This window comes from Gouania willdenowi, chromosome 4 (genome assembly GCF_900634775.1).
Source record: "Gouania willdenowi chromosome 4, fGouWil2.1, whole genome shotgun sequence".
NCBI classification, from domain to species: domain Eukaryota; kingdom Metazoa; phylum Chordata; class Actinopteri; order Blenniiformes; family Gobiesocidae; genus Gouania; species Gouania willdenowi.
The window spans coordinates 11,586,658-11,600,141 of NC_041047.1; positions in this window are offsets into that span (position 1 = coordinate 11,586,658).

Below are 13,484 nucleotides of genomic sequence, written 5' to 3' on the forward strand. Positions count from 1 at the left end.
GTGGAAAATAAATTAAGTTCCAATTGTCTGAGATTTAGTTTCTTCCATTTTACATTTAAGATATTTACTGTACACAAGGGAACCGTGGCAGGATTTATTACCAAAAATAAACATGGTGGGTGAAAGTAACTAGTAGCTTTTACTTTGAGTACTATTTAATTCAGCTGCATTTTACTTGTACTTGAGTATTTTATGTATGACTTACATGTACTTGAGTATAATTTCAACAAATTAACAGTACTTCTACTTGAGTAGAATATATCAGTACTCTTTACACCTCTGCTATTATCCTCAAAAATTATCAAACACATTTTACTTTTGGGGATATTTGCCTCCAGAAAATGATTTTCAAAAAATTGTGGGCCAAGTTTTTGCATCAGACACTTTATAATAAAACCGTGACCTGTTCTCTAGCGCCACCATCAGTTATTTAAATTAGAATGAATGTTTCTTAAATAGCTTTCATTCAAATCTTTTCAAATTTACTGACAACATTATTGACCACAAGCGTGTGAACCCTATTGGTTGTGGTGATGATGTGACTTTTCCACCATCAGGTCAAACATTCAGCCTTAGTGTTGGTGTATCTTGACTATCTTTCATCTAAATCTTTTCTAATTTGGGGGTGCACGTTCATGACTCTCACAGAATGAACCATATTGATTGACGTTGGTCTTTACGTTTTTGGAAGGGACTGTGTCTGCTGGAGGGTCATCACTCAAAATCAGGATGCTCCTCAACACAGTTAAAACAGCTTGGGGTCAAATAGACCCCAGGGGAACACCAATGTCTGCAACGTGTTCAGCACGTTGAAAAGATATGATCATGATACTGTTATGCTTAATCACTTGTACAAATGAAATTAGGAAAAGTCATGAAATATGGAAGCAGAAAAATAAAGTCAAATGCTTTAATTACTTTTTGAATGATAAACATTGAATGGGGTCAAATTGACCCCAAGTATAATAGGAAGGTTAAATCTCTATATGGCCTCAGCAACACAGTGTACCATAAACTAGTTGAAAGATTTTAACCACCATCCAAACTGTGTGTGTGTGTGCGTGTGTGTGTGTGTGTGCGTGTGTGCATGGTGGACTCCAACTCTTTGACCTGTCTGTCGCCGTATGCTAATATTGGCCTTTAAACCAAGTCACAAAACACACTCCCAGTCCTCAAGTTTGTTCACTTGCATAAATGCAAATGATTTTTTATTCTGCGCTCCACATCGTCTCTGACTTACACATGGACACAGCAGCACAGTGTCCCAAAGTTCAGTGTCGTTTTCAGGCATCAAAATATAACACCTGAGCGTTTATTGGACCAGGCATCACACCTATTAAATATTGAATAAACAAATATTGACTTTCTACACCTTTTTATGCCTTAAATGTCAAACGGTTTACCTGTTTTGTTTTTTACATTCATCTGTGGACTTTTAATTTGACTTCCTTATGCTTCACGCAAAGAGGATCTGAGAAGAAGAATAAGAAAGCAGCCTGAGTGGGAGGAAATAAGAGTATTATTTAGGAAACAGAGGTCTGTGTCACACCAGATATACAGTATCTGTCAGTGATTGTGCTGTATTAGAGAGGGTTCAGGTCTCAGTCTGTAACGTAACGTCATATACAGTATTTCATTTTATTCATCAATGTCCTATAAGAGAACAATTGTAAGCAAATGAAATACATTCTCTTTGGTTTCTCAGAGGCTAAATGACTGTTAACAGATCATCCTCTGTTGGAGTTTTAGCCATGCAGGTGCTTTAGCTCCTCCCACAGTCCAAACACAGGTGAGGTTAGATGTTAGATATGACTGTAGGTGTGAATGCTTGTGTCTGCAGTGTCCATCCATGACCTCCTCAGCTTGTATCTGGATTCCCAGTTTCACTAAACTGGGATAAACCCACTTATAATAAACCACTAAGACTCCACATAGATGAGTGGGTGTAGAAAGATGCTAAACTATAGTCTTGTAGTTGAGAGATGGCACTGATAACCACTGCAGCACAAATGAACTAAACACATGTTAGATTATAGGAGGAAACACACCCATGAAAAAAAACATGCAAAATCCCAAAGAGGAAGAGATAGTGTCAACGTCCCAGACCTTAAGTATGAACTACTTCTCAGTCGTATTGTCCACACTGAAAAGGAATAAAGACACAAGTTTGGGAAAACAGATAGTTGTTGTAGTTATAAAGTTAAACTGCAGTTTAGGTTATTTTATTATATATATTTTCTAAAGAACGTGTTCCTCCAACATACTTTGCATTCTGTAGGCCAGGAGTGTCGAATTTCTGTTAGTTCAGGGGCCAAATATGAACCAGTTTGACCTTAAGTGGGCCACAGATTTTAGGTGAGAATAAGAGCAAATTTAAAAATAATGTTTGCACTTCCACGTATAAATGATATATAAATGATGAAGTATATCAGTCCCTGCAGGATCTTCACTTCAATTTCCCTGGTTTTGGGAATTTGGGGAAATTTCATGGAATAATGTGAAGAAAATTTACCTGATTTTGGAAAAATTGAGAGTTCTTTCAATATTTTGAGATTAAAAATGACTGCCGTCATGTGATATATAAGAACTGTATAACTGAGCTCTGCAAATATTGTGGATTTAAATTCATTTTTTTGTATTTGGAGGGGCTGAGATATCTACAACTGAATTAGTTAGTAATTTACAAAATATTTAATGTTTTTTCTATCGTTTTTACTTTTTCAAGTGGGCCAATTTTGAGGCTCTATAGGGCCGGATTTGGCCGCCGGGCCTTGAGTTTGACACATGGGCTTTAGGGTGTCTGTGGTATCTTTGTAGGTGTAATAGGGATAATCTGTTTATTGATTGCTGGGAACATGATTCTCTCAGTCAGGTCCAGATGTGCTTATTAATACTAATACTACCACTGCTACTACTACTACTACTAATACTAATAATAATTATAACAATAATAATAATAATAGAGTTCTGTTGGTGACTTGGCACCTTTTACCTGTTTACATATGAATATATACTTTTGTTTTATTTGTTATTTTCTTTTCATTCATTATTATTAGTTTAATATTTTTAATTCATACTTATTATTCATTTGCACATTCATTAATTTGTACCTTGTCATCTAGTTTGCTTTACAACCTCTTTGTGTAGTCTTGCTCCTTGTTTCCATGTTTTCTGTGTGTATGTGTGTATGTGTGTATGTGTGTATGTATGTGTGTGTGTGTGTGTGTGTGTGCGTGCGTGCGTGTGTGTATTATTGCTGCTCTTTGCTTTTTCTAATGACCAATCGGGGATTAATAACTTTCTTTCTGATTCAGTTTTTTTAATTTAAACTAACATTTTGTCCATCAAAATAAGAGATAAGACGTCTCAGTTGACAGAAAATCTGTGTATGTACTGTAGTTAAATAGAGTTGGAGGCTTTTGGATTACAAACTAAAATAAATAAAATTCACATTCAACAGATTAAATAATATGTTAATAAGTGTCTGTTGTCCTTGTACTGCTGCCCTCCATAGAAAGTGACTGTGACTCATGTCTAAATGATCCTGGACAAGATGTCTTCACACCGCTGATGCTTTCATGTGCATAGATGGATGCAGCATCAATTTCTTGCAGCACCTTGATATAATAGCGCCTTGTGTGTGTGTGTGTGGGCTGTCATCCTGAGACCCCTGCATGTTGGTGTTCAACCACAGCAGATCCCGTGAACAGCCTCTGACACAGGAGCCTCCAGCGTGGCTGTCTGTCGTTTAGGACTCGTAAACAAGGTGCATGTTGGGAATGGAGGGGTCCTGCTGCTTTTGTGTCTTCTGTCTGCTGTCAGAAAAAAAAAAAAAAAGATGTCCAAAGATGAAGGCGAGGTGAGGAAGAGGCAAGAGATGAGGGAGGACAAGACTAAAAGGACGAATATGAGAAGAGGGAAGAATGGAGAGCAACACTGAGGAAGGGGAGAGAGAGAAAAAAGGAAGAACAGGACAGATTGACAGAAGAAGACATTCAAAGACAAGACAGTGAATGTTGAGAACAAGCGGACAAGAACATGACAGAGGCAGTGACCTGTGACGAGGAGATAAAAACAGAGCGTGGGTTCAGCAGCTCCAGTAATTATGGAAAATCTTTGTCATTTAAGATGTCGTATTTCTTTAAAATTATAGATTTCCTGAAGTGGTGGATTTCCAAACACTATAAATGTGTAAGAAGAAGAAAAAACAAAACTAAGTGAAAACACAAAAAAAGACACTCAGAAAACAGGAAATAATAAGTACAGTTTGGGGATAATACAGAAAGGTGTAGCGTAAAGTAGCTTTATTGATCCCACAGTGGGGAAATTTACTGTCGTTACGGTTCAGATCAAGTACAAGAAAAAAGAGACAACAGGAGGACACAGAATACCCAACAGACGTCCAGAAAATAGTGCAATGTGATAATAGAGGCTATATATAAACAGAAAAATAATATAAAAGTATAAAGAATATAGATATGTGTGCATTTACAGACGGTGCAAGGAGAGATGCTTTAGACAGTGGGTCCCGCAGGCACCGAGGAGCCCACATGGACCCTCAGAACTGCCCTCAGACCTGTTCTAACAGAGCTTTGTCCAAAACCTCATTTACTTGCCAGGCTTTGAACTCACAAAGATAAATAGAAGTGACAGATGTACTCAGAGCCTTAGTAAAGTTAAATATTGGGCAAGTTTTTGGACTAAATTAACCATATTTAAATATTTATTTTCACTAAAACATTGGGACGAATGTGTTTAAATGTGTACGATTTTGTTTGTGTTTAAATTGCAAAGTGTATTTTTGTAAAATATTACCAAATAGTTAATTTGTACAAATGTTACATGTTTTACGATTAGTTAAAAAGTTGTTAGTTAGGGGCTAGAAAAATAGAAACATAAAGATTTCCTGAAATGTGATTAAAATGAAACAATTTTAAGAAAATTAAGAAAAACTTGTTCTACCTTTTTTAAGTTACTGCTAGTTTTATTTATGATCTTACGCTTTAATTAAAATGAAACCATGAAAAATTAGTATTTAGGAGATGTATATCAAACCGGTAGCCCTTCAAATTATTCAGTACGTTTGAAGTACAGCTCGCAATTTCAGAACGGCTGGTGACCCCTGCCTTAGACTGTTTTCTTGTACAGTCAGACAGTGAACAAGTAAAGCACTGAAGAATAGAGATTCAAAGGACACAAATTAAAAACAAACATCATTTGGAAATATTTTAAAAATGGAAAACAATTGTAAGAAAATAAGTGATGCAGAGGCAAAACAGATGATAATGGACAAGAGAAATAACTGACAATATTAAAATCAACTAAATAAATATATATTAAAAAAAAAATGACCAAAGAAAGGTGACAGATTGACCCCGACAGCTAAATAAATATATATAAATATATACACACACACAAAGAGGGGGGACCATTTAAAGTGGTGGTTTTTTTTAACAGAGTTACACACACACACTGAGCTCACCTGGAGGTGCTGTGTGTGTGTGTGTGTGTGTGTGTGTGTGTGTGTGTGTGTGTGTGTGTGTGTGTGTGTGTGTGTGTGTGTGTGTGTGTGTGTGTGTGTGTGTGTGTGAGGGGGGGGGGTCTGTGTTTATCTGAGGCCCTGCAGACAGGACGATCAAAGGCTCCTCAGTCTTTGTCTGTTAACGTTGAATAGACAATAGTAAAGCAGGCTGGCTTTGATATCAGCTCACTCTTATTGATCACAGAGGAGAAGAGATTGAAATATGAGAGACAACCCTGAACTGCATTCTTCTGTAGATATTGATTATATCCACAACAGACGGCATTTCACCGTCATCCAAGTTTTCACTCCTCATTTTTTTTTCTCCTTCCAAACCCTGAAACTGTGTCTGGATTTATACCTGACACAGTTTGAGTTTCATCTCATAGCTGCTGCTCAACGTTTACGTGTAAACCTGTTAATGACGAACTGTCGCTGCCAGCCTAAATACATTTTCTATTTCTCAACTTAAATAGATTCTATTGTTGCCGTTTTACAGTATCAAAGTTATTTAAGAGGAGGCTTTTTAATCTTTGAAAAAAATGTCAAAACATCATAGGCGGAGCTTGAGATTCCTGCCAGGGGGGCAAAAGAAACAAGAGAATTAAATATATAGACTGTCTCGAGATTTGCGCCAACCATGATGTGTGTAACATTTACAATAATGCAAAGATTATTAGTAACATAATTGATAATGTTGACTACAAAAATTTGCGTCGACGTGTCATTTAATGTTGTAAATTCGTGATGAAATCAGGCCGGCGGCCGCTTTCTGCTTGGCTTTTGCTGCAGTACCATACATGAACTGCTGGATGCAGTGTCGCTTCACCATTTACATTGTGAAGAAGAATTGTGCAACAGAAGAAGAACCAACCTAAAGTCTTAAAGGTTTGGGACCTTTTCACTGAAACCGTATTCTACACACCTGAGGTACAACTAACATCTGTGACATGAAACTAACAGTAATATGTTAGAATCAAAGCAGCAGAAAACTATTTTATATATGAATAAAACAAATATTCCAACATGGTTTCAAAAATGCTCCCTGAACCTTGCCTGAACATGGATTCTCCTGCTGTTGACATACACCAGAATCCATCTTGTACTGTTCCCGCCTTCCCCTTTTGAATCCGAACAGAACTGGTTCGAGCCAATCATGAGGCAGAATTGTGGTTTAGGGCGGGACATCCGGGTGTGACGAAGCAAGAAGTGCCAAAGCAAAACTGGCGCATGCGCAGTTGCAGGGAGAGAACTAGCTGGGCTACCGCTATTAGCATAGTTCCGAATCAAAATAGAACGATGTCGCTGTAAGAGGACGGTTAACGTGCCGTTAACTCACATACTCGTGTTGCAAAAACAAAACAAATCATGGTGAACAGGCGCTTCCACCCAATCAGCTTCAAGCATTCTGGAATAATTTTCATCCAATCAGCGGCTCCATTTGAAGAAGGAAAAATTAGTGGGAAGGGGCGGGTCATGCTTTGAAATGAGCCAATCAGAAGTAATAACTGTGGTCAATGTTAGGACAAATCATTATGAGTTATATAATATGAATAGTAGTAGTTTATTTCTTCAGTCATTATAAACATTTAGAACACGTCACATGTTTTCAGAGATCTTGTACATTCCAAAAAGAAAACATGTACTTTAAGTATTTTAGGAGCTAAATGATTCTGATACAGATAATTGTTAACTAAAACCACAGTAGAATTTTAAATGTTACATTCACATTGACATAGCCTGTGGCTCATTGATTGACGTTTGTGTTTTAATCACCATTAAGACTCAACCTGTGCTCCCTAAACCAGGAACCAGGAGCTTTAATTTAATGGGCTGTTATAAGTGAGCTTCAGTTCCCTGGAAGTTTGAGCTGTCGTAACAAAGTGTTTGGATTCACAGTAAAAAACTAATGAGTTCATCTTATTTTCAAAGGAAACCAAAGTAAGTTCCTGCTCTGATGTAAACCACCTTCCTGATACCTGCTCTTCTTTATTTCATGAGTGAAGAATTCAGCCTGACTGCATCTGTGAGCAGCCGCCCGACTCCCTTCATCTTTAAAAGTGACTCTTTAGGGCCCGTTTAAGCTGAGCTGACAGATGTGGTTATTTGGGGACAGCTCATTGGCAACTTTATGGCCAGAGTGCTTATTTTACTGGGGCTGAGCACATGTGTTTGTGACAGTCAGGGAAATCCTTCTGGAAGTCTGGCATCTGTTTAAAATATACGAGGGACTTAGGAGGACATAAAACCTACTTTGTGTTTGTGTAGTTTAGGCCCAGAATGTAACATGATAAAGTCCGACTCAGTTTTCACGCAGAAACACAAAAATCTGGTTTAAATTCTTTACGATGTCGCCGGGATCCAGTTTAATTGATGATTTGGCTTCTTTTATTTTGAAAGGGTTTGGGTGATTCTTCCATGCAGCACAGCACTATTCATACATAATGGACTTTATTAGCTAACTTTTTCAAAACAATCTCCACTAAGTGTAATTCTAGTCATTGATATGATTAAATGTTAAGTATGTGCAAAAAAAGTTTTCAAAAAGTGTTTCAGTCAGTAGAGCAATATGTAAAGTTGTGCATGCTAAAATAAACAGCAAAAAAAAGTCTCGTAAAAATATAATGTCATTGTTAAATCTAAATGTTAAATCTAAATGTTAAATCTAAATCTTTAATTTTGGTACTTCCGGTGAATTTGCATATTAACTAAATATTTTGTTTAACCCATGACATTTAGATTTAAAATATAGATTTAGATTTAACATTTAACAATTAGATTTAACATTTGGATTTAAGATTTAGCATTTAGATTTAAGATTTAGCATTTAGATTTAAGATTGACATATTTTTCTATCCATCCATTTTCAGACCCGCTTTGTGCCGGATTTGGCCCCTGGGCCTTGAGTTTGACACATGTGCAGTAATATATGTAATCATTGTGTTGTTTTTCTTTTTTTCTGGAGGAAAGCCATCTGCATCAAATCTTTTTTAAATTGTAATATTGTTTCTTGTATTATTGCATTTGCAATTCCTTCAGAATAAAAGAGTATATCTATCTATAAAAGAAACGTGTGAGTCTCACACAAACATGTGACACGCCCCCGGCTACCTGTAAAGCCTCTGTGTGAGGATCAGGTTTCTTTTGAACATGTTTATGATGACATTTGTTGCCACCACTTTACAGTTTGTGTGAAAACGGGCGCTGCGGAAGTCCGCCCCGACTCTTCCCAGTGAAGTTTGTGCATGGTGGTGGTTTATGATGCTCCTGTGGGCCTTTTTGGATGATGAGTGGGAAGCAGTGCGTGCCTTTGTAAAGGATTCTTGTCTCTCTTTACTGTGCTTCCTCAGGGCTGGTCTGGTGGCTCCTGGTTTAGGAGCATCACTCCAGTGTTTGTTTATCATGTGCTGCTGTTTCTTCTTCACATACACTGACGAGTGACGCGCTTTGAGTTCCTGCTGTGGGAAATCACCAACTGATATAAAGTACGACTGCAGGGACCGTCTTCCTCTTCCAAGTTTTCCCAGGAGAGCCGGTGCTGACAAATACTCTAACCTGAAAAACCGAGCAGGCCTACAAGAGAACTGTTCTTTTTTTCTTTACCTGTGAGTTTAACCTGTTTAAAGTTACTGAAGTTCAAACAATATTGGCTTTCAAATGATGAACAGGACTGTGCTGCTGTTCCCGCCCCTGTTTGGAGACCGTCCCTGGTGGTTCTTCTCTCCCAGCAAACTAATATGTTTGAAGCTCGCTGCGCTGCCATCGCCAAGCAGCGTGCATGCGCCACGAGGTATTTCAAATACGCCTGCAAAAATATATTGATATTCCACGCTTCAGAAAACAAACCGGGAGGGAAAAATTCCAAGACGATGTCCCGGGGAACGGCTCTTCTTCATCCTCACATCACCTGGGAGAGACAATGATGAGCTGAAACATGAGTTCTTCACTTCACATAAACACGGCACACGACGCAGAGTGACTACAGTTCCAGTGTTAAACATCAAGTGCAGACCTCTGTCTACAAACCTCATAGTTCAATTATTTTACGGCGAATAAGCAGAGAAAAATCAGTTTGACATTTGCACATCCTACAGTACAATATATACAACCATGAGATGATGTGGAGGTCTGTAGGCTGGAACCAGTATGTGTACTGGGATGGCCTCCAGTCTGCTGATGCAATAAGAAAAGTAAATGATTCCCAATAAGAGTCAGTCTTTTATCAGTCCCATCAGCAGCTTTTTTTCTATTGGCTACTTTAAATACCTGTAGTGGAAATGTATATAACATAAAATGTGTTTTAATGTAATACCAATGAACAATCATGTGCAGCTATTTGAAATGACTTTTTATCAGGATTTTACACCTTGGGTAATAAACTATGGAGAGCTGTCATTTTGTTCACGACAGGTACCCTTTAAATGTTTTGTCATTGGCGTTTCTGACTATAGGCAGACCAAGCGATTACACATGGCACCAAGAGCCACCAGGGGGCCCCAAAGCTCAGCATGAAATGTCTTTAATAAATAAATGAATGGACTGATAGAAGTTGTGACCTGTGTTAATTTTGTCGACTAAAAATGTATGAAGACTACATTTTTTTGAAATAACAATAACAAGACCCGGTCTCTCTTCATTTCTATATTTTTGTCGACTAATAAAAACTAAACTATAATTTCATCACATTGGACGAAATCCAATCAGAACTCACGATTCTGATGTGACTGGTGGTCTTATGCATTAGTCACATTAAAATCTGTCTGTATGTATTTAATTAATACAATCCAAAATCAGGTTGATCAATAGTAAATTCATCTCTAAATACTGCATAAACTCTACAGGAATAGGAACAATTTCACAAACTTCACTTTTATTCACTACAGGGTGCATTACATTACATGAAGTCATCCTGCAAGCCTGATTGGTCAGTCTGTCTGTCTGTCCGTGCTATTGTGCATGTTTGAGTTTTTGTATGTGTTGTTTTTATCTCCTCATTAACAGTCAGATTTATAAATAGTTGTGAGTCCTCTTTGTGCAGCAGGAAATGCTCGTGTTCTTGGTGTTTCACTAGAGGAAGTGTAGTGACGCACTTCCGCCAGCAGATGGACTTAAGGGCGCGTGGATGTGGGATACATGGCAAACAAAAGAAAAGGCTGCATGCTGTGTAACCTTTAAGATGTTTTTTTTAAATCCTCATTATTTCTGCGTGCACAGGCTGTTTATGACAGTGTTATGAATATAAAATATATACAATCACTATTGTCTGCAGTTAAGGAATCCATAAAGGTGAGGCTATTGATGCTTGGAAAGGCCAAAAAAAAAAAAAAAACTTGTTTATTAATTCCAGATATTCACTTTTGTTTGTTTTTACTGTGTTTAGAGCTCCATGGGAGCAATTTTTTTGATGTGATGAAACTGAAGTCATCTCTGTGGAGTTCATTACATGGAACGAGCCAATGCAAAGGGGATTTAAAGGACCCAGAGGGACGGCTTGGCTGGTTGAGGTGAGGGAGTGAGGGTGTGGTGGCCTCACCCATGGGACACAAAAAGGAAGAAGAGTGAAAACACTCAGATAATCACTTCAAACACTAACAACACAACACAAATTAATAGACTGCCACACGTGATGGACCTCCCTTCTGGAGCTAAAGGTTTTCTTTCTTTAGGCGTAGCGAGGAAAAGGATCCATGAGGGTTTTTAGTGTCCTGCCTGCTGAACAATAGCAAAGCTAAGAAAATTGTTGATTTAACACAACAGAGGACAGCAGGACACATGTTCATCCAAGACAATATACATGATCAAATTTGATCTAAAACACATGTAAAATTATATGCATCAAAGAATTTTCTGTATAATATCAATTATTCGGGACGCTTCAACAGTCCTTAGCTATGGCTTAATGTTTATGGGACAGGTTTTCCAAAGGTCCTTGTTTTGCAGGTGTGAATAACTAGGCCAGCTTCACAGCAGCACAGATACATAACGTCTGCTTAGAGGTCATACAAGTGGTCAAATGGATTATATTTTTTTATTAATATTATGGATGATTGATGTTGAAGACATGGGGTTTAATGTAAAAGTGTTGTGTTCATGTAGTGTGCACATGGTGCACATACAATGTGTGAAGGAAATGATATGCAACCAGGTGTTTGTGGTATTTTGTTTCGATGGATGTTGTACTTTTCTTCTTTCGTTGTTGTTATGAAACTGGAAATTGAGTAGCCACCCTGCTGGGTTCTATTTGTGTTGTTTATTTTTATTTTTTTAAGTTATAAATAAATAAAGATCAGATGCCTTCACCATGTTTTGGTTATGACATTCGTAATTCTGACATCCTTAAATATACAGACACCAAAAGAGTCCTGAGATACGTAGTGGACCCAGACCTCCAGGCCTACATATACGATAATTGCGGCAATGATTCCCATTCTGTGTTCATTTGAGCAGCAGCTCCTCATCTTTTTTTTGGCTCTTTGTTCGTCTCTGGATAATCGGAAAAAGCTTCAAACATTCACAAGGACATCCAAAAAGAACTGGAAAGCTTTATTACACAGAGCTTACATACAAGGAGGTTGTTTAGGTGGGCCTTTGATTTTGACATGAAATGTTCAAAGAAACCAGACAATAAATATCACTGCCAACATTTCACTATCTGGACATGATCTTAACACCGACTTCAGAGGGCATGCAAGGGAGGTAAACAAAGCTAAAAGACTGGGACACAGCACAGCACAGTTATATAATACACAAAGAAAACATCAAGGCATTACAGTAAAGGCGACCTAGCACTGAGTGTACAATACAACCCCAAAGTGGGGGTTTACAAAAAAAAAAAAAACTACATCTTGATTTCTGTAAATAAACAGAAAGCAATTCATTATCGACACTTTTCTGATCACGATTTGTGGCCTTTAACAACCAGCACTTTCAGGCCTTTACAACTGCATCAGGTTCCTGTAAATGTATATGCTTGTTTATCCATTTTCTTCTCTTTTTTTCTGTATTTTTTTGCATTTAAACTCAACCTATCCAACTTGTGCATACCATCAAAACTAGAACATCTTAAAAGTGCTTTCACGCAATGGCTCCCCTGTAAATACGACAAAATACTGAAAGGTTTGGATGCGACGCAGAAGCTCGCACAAAGACGGCACATAGATGAAAGGTTAACAGGATGGTTGGAGGAAAGAAAGTGTTACACTGCAAGGAAAGGAGAAAAACATCAATATTTGGAATATGGGGAAATATGTAAAGCTGCTCAACAAGCACAACATCAGAAAGTTCTGTTAACTAAGGGTGCATTCACACCGGTGGATCCAAAAGCGGTTAAAGCGCTCTAGGATTCCTTTGCTAAGATAATCTGCCACGCTTGAGCGATGTGAACACGCAAAACGGGGCTTTAAAAATACTAAAAGCATGGCAACTTGTTGCTGCTCTATTGTTGAATGTTGGGAAAGAACAAACGGAGAAGGCAGAAGTTTCTGCTCGCTTCAACCCATTGTTGAGAGCCTCCTCTTTGGGTTTCTGTTTTTCTGCCGAGAAAAGTCTCTACTCAACAGCTCCCTCAAGCGGTTAGCTCACGTGTCAAACTCATGGCCCGGAGGCCAAATCCGGCCCCTAAGAGCATTCAATTAGGCCCGGAGAAGAAGGTAAAAATGACAGGGAAAACATGAATCATTCTGTAAATGAAACACAGTTTTCCCGGTGCTTATATTGCAAGATTGCAGTCATTTTTATTGTTAAACTGTTGAAAAAACTAAAAACTCTTACAAAATCCTTACATTTTCCTCAAATTATTACATATTTCCCTTAATTAAACAGAAACTGGTCACAAAATCTAGGAAATTTAAAGTAAAGATCCTGTTGGGACTGATATCTGTCACTTATTGCTTGGATATGGGTGGTTTCTTACATATGTTGTATTTTATGTACACAGAAATGCAAACTTGCTCATTTTTCCCCC